General features: G+C 51.5%; 1 pseudogene; it reads right to left on the reverse strand.

Annotated features, from left to right (window-relative positions):
• Positions 1-709: 709 nt before the first annotated feature.
• Positions 710-4,003, reverse strand: LOC103603859 (annotated as a pseudogene).
• Between the last annotated feature and the right edge of the window lie 505 nt (positions 4,004-4,508).

The raw sequence follows: 4,508 nt of genomic DNA on the forward strand, positions 1-4,508 counted from the left end.
CTGGCTCCTGACTGTGTTTGGATGGGGCCGTGTGCATCAAGCTTAGGAGCATGTGCTTCAGAGGCCGTTGCTGGGATTCGAAGCTTCCATTCAACGCTGTGTGATCTGGGCATTTTCCAGCTGCATGGGCTTGGACAAGCTACTCAAAGCTCTGTACTTCAGTTTCCTTCTCAGTAAATGGGGGCCACAATAGCACCCACCTCCTAGGGCAATTGTGAGGATTAAATGAGTTAGGCCATGTGTGGAGCTCTTACATAGTAAATGCTTCATTTACGCATTCATTTACTCATTCATTCACTCACTTATTCATTCAGCCACTATCTTTTGTGCACTTACTCTGTGCTGGGCCCTGCTGTAGAGGCTGGTGTTAGGGGTTCAGCAGAAAGACAGGGTTTCTGTTCTATTAGAGCCTATATTCCAGTGGGAAGAGACAGATTATAGACAAGCAAGTGAGTTAGCAAGTCCAGGTGTTAATAAATGTTACAAAGACAATAGATGGGGAAATAAAAGAGAGTGACTGGGTTATGGGGAGACAGGTCAGCATAGCTGGGGTGGGCAGGAGTGGCTCCTGAGAAGGTGACAGTTGAGCTGAGACCTGAATGATGAGATAAATGTCAGCTCTCATTGAAACAAGAAAGTTTTCCTTTTTGTTGGTAGCTCCCTCCATATTCTTATTGTAAAATCTCTTAATGTCAACGTAAAATCCTTTTCAGCAGGACACTTTCAGGAGATCTTGAGCCCCTCTGTGTTCAGATAAACCATTGTCAACTTCACCTTGGCAGCACCCAGATCTGCCCACCCCTGGGCATCTCTTCCTTGGCTGCCGCTGGGTGCTCCTGCACCCTGTTCTGCCTCAGTTGCTGGAGAAGCCTGACCCTGTTGTTGCCCCCCGACAGGAAGTACAGGACTGGGTTGAGGAAGGCGCTCATGCTCACCACAGGCCTCCATACCTTGTAGGCCAGGCTGGCCGCTGTCAGGAGCTGGCAGTTCTGGGAAGGCAGGATGCGGATGGTGAGGTAGAAGGAGCGGGTGACATGGAAGGGCACAAAGCAGATGGTGAAGAGGCCGCACACCAGCACGATGCTCCGGATGGACTTGGCCCGTGCCATGCTGGCTGTCCTGGTGAGGGTGTGCTCTGGCTTGGTCAGGCTCCTGACCATCTGCGAGTAGCACACCAGAATGACCAAGGAGGGAAAGACGAAGCCGGACAACATCAGAACCATGCTGTAGGCAAAAAAATGATGGAAATCCTCCGGGCTGCTCGTGTCGTAGCAGATCACCTGGCCATTGATGTGTTCCGTTTTGGAGAAGGCCAGTGTGGGCAGCAGCTGGAGGACCACCAGGGCCCAGGTAGTGGCAGCAGCCAGCAGGGCGTGCCGGCGGGTCCGGTAGGGCAGCGAGCGCAGAGGGTGGCACACGCCGAGGAAGCGGTGCACAGAGATGCAGGTCAGCAGCAGGATGCCGCTGTACAGGTTGGCATAGAATAGGAAGCGCACCAGCCTGCAGAGCAGCGTCCCGAAGAGCCACCTGTCATCCAGGATGTAGGTGATGATGAGGAAGGGCAGCGTCAGCACGTACAGCAGGTCGGCCACCATGAGGTTCACCAGATAGATGGTGGTACAGCTCCAGCGCTTGGCTTGGCGCCAGGACAGCCACAAGACAGTGCCATTCAGGGGCAGCCCTAGGACGAAGATGATACTGTAGGTCACGGAGAGGTAGATGTGCTTGTACTTCTCTGAGAACTGGCAGCGACCTTGTTCCTTCGTGGCGTTCATGTCCAGATTCTCCATCTCCTGTGAGGCCCCCTCTGAGAATAGAGTGCCACCGTAGCTCCTGCTTCTGCCTCCCCTGGGAGGAAACAAAATGCACAGGTGAGTACATGCCCTCAGCCGGTGTTAGCCTCTGCCTTGACCTGGCATCAGCTCTGTGCTCCCAAAGTGTAGTCAGAGTCCTTGTCTGAGAAAGAACAGCTCCAGGAAGAAAAGAGTTAAGCCCAAGGGCAAAACAGTCTTCAAAAGCAGGGCTTCTAGACTTACCAGGTCCAAAGGGCTGGCCTTGTATTGACTTATATGCTCTGTCTGTGTTGTGATAGGAAGGTCAACTATGTACACTTGGTGGCAGGAAGATGCTGCTGTCATTTAAACAGGGCACACAGAACCTCCAACTCTGTGACTCCTCTTCTTGCTAGATTCCTTTGCACAGACTCAGGAAATCTCTGAGGGAGACACTCCAGCCTGAGAAGCTGATGTATTCCTAGGAGGTGATACTGCCCACAACCTGGCCCTAACCACACAGACCAGGTGGAATGGAAAGTGATCCTTGAGGGTTGGGGAGGATTAGGGAAAGCACAGGTTTTGCCTGTGGGCTCTGCTGAAGGATTTTGATTTGTTTTTCTTTCAGGATTTATTAACTGCATATTTGAATACTGAGGCTGATTTACTTACTAACTACCTCAGCATCCCGAACATCAAGAAAACAAATCTGAGCCATGAAGCCAGGTGCAGCTGGTTCCTTATTCCCACCCCTGCTGCCAAGGCAGATCCAACAGGTGGGCCCAAGTAGCCAAGGAAGCAGGGTGTGGAGCCTGCAGGTCTCTGTTGCGCTAGGGGCCAGTGTGTCTGACCAACACCAATCAGCACGGAGCCTGTGGGGGTTGGAGAAAGTAATTCTAGGGCTTAACATTAAGGACTTAACATTTAGAAAGACAGTTAATACAAGGGAATAGAGGAAAGTTTAAGAGAGAGAAATTGAGTTTTAGGGATGAGTTGAGTTTTGACTGCAAGTTGTAATACGTAAGGCTTTATTCACAACAAAAGGAACAGAGACTTCATTTACTCCATCTGTCAGCAAACACTTATTGAGCATTTACTGTGTCTGGCACTTGGGAATTCAGAAATGGATAAGACACAGCCCTTGTTCTCCAGGATCTCATGGTCTGGTGGGGAAGAAAGAAATGGATGAAGCTAATTGTAGTATGATGGAAAAAATGGTCAACAAAATGCTGTGTGAATCAGGAGGGAGCTAGTTCTCTCCTGAGGGGACCCAGTGAAGGCTTCTTGGAAGAGGCAACATTTGAGCTTGGACAGGAGCTTGCTAAGCAGAGAAGGGTAAGGGGTATTGGGGTAGGGGGAGCAGCACACACGAGGGGTGGGCGCTGACAGGGCACAGTGTGTCCTATGGATGGCAGGTGTCAGCGTCGGGGATGATGCCACCATCAGGGACAATGCTACTGTAAGGAGGATGGAATAAGGCTGCCATGATGGTTCATTTCACATGTCAGCCTGACTGGGTTAAAGAGTACCCAGACAGCCGGAAGAGCCTTATTTCAGGGTATATCTGTGAGGGAGTGTCTGGAAGAGATTTGCATTTGAATCAGTGGACTGCAGAAGATCCTCCCTCACCCAGTGCAGGTGGGCACCATCCAAGAGGGCTGAGGGCCCAGACAGAACAAGAAGGCAGAGGGAAGGCAACTTTTCTCTCTCTGTTGGAGCTGGGATATCCATACTCTCCTGCCCTTGGACACTGGAACTCCAGGTTCTCAGGCCCTCAGACTCTGGGACTTGCACCAGAGGCCCCCCCAGGTCCTCAGGCCTTTGGCTTCTCTGGCCACTGGCTTCTCTGGTTCTCCACCTTGCAAACAGCATGTTGTTGGACTTCTCAGCTTTTATAATTGCATGAGCCAACTCCTGTAATAAATCCCCTCTTAGGTATATGAGAGATTCTATTGGTTCTGTCTCTCTGGAGAACCCTGACTAATTCAGCTGAGTTTGGGGAAGATACCCAGTAGCAGCACGGGCCCAGGCCTGGAGCAGAGAGAGACCTGTGAGGGGACTGTTGCAGTACATGCAGATGAGAGACATCAGTACCTCAAGCAAGGCCATGCAGATTGGATGCAGGGCAGGGATGGGACCCCAGAGGCACTGCTGAAGTAGGAGCGACAGGCCTGATGGGACGTGGAGCCTGAGCCAGAGGAGGGTTGAGGGTACACTGTGCTCTTCAGCATCGGGGACTGGGTGGGTGGTGAGACCAGGGCTTGAGATGGGCACATGGCTGAGGTCTGGCATCCTGAGGTGGTGGGGAACGGTGTCTGTCTGTGCCCCAGCCTTTGACAGGGCTCATCACCTTGATGACTGGCTTTAAAATCTACCTGCCTGGCAGAGCAAAGCTTTCTGGCTGGGTGAGTAAAAAAAATGTAGTTTTCATTCACTTCATTCCCTGTAATCTTTCAAGCTGGGGTGCTGGTAAGGGCTTAGTTATTTTCAGGGAAACTGCCTTCCCAGCTTGGTGTGGGCTCTCGGAGTGAATCTCAGGAGGGAAACCAGCCTTGGGCCCAGAAGTTCACACACGAGATCTTATCCTCAGAACAACCTTGTGAATGAAGCATTATTACCTCTGTTTTACTGATGAGGTCGAGTCAGAGAAGGTAACCCTCTAGGGCTTATTGGGACCTGTAATCTGGGGGCCCCTGCTTTGGTGTAGTGAAAAAGTCTCACGCCCCACCTCTGCCA

This window comes from Galeopterus variegatus, unplaced genomic scaffold, assembly GCF_000696425.1.
Source record: "Galeopterus variegatus unplaced genomic scaffold, G_variegatus-3.0.2 Scaffold4830, whole genome shotgun sequence".
Lineage (NCBI taxonomy): Eukaryota > Metazoa > Chordata > Mammalia > Dermoptera > Cynocephalidae > Galeopterus > Galeopterus variegatus.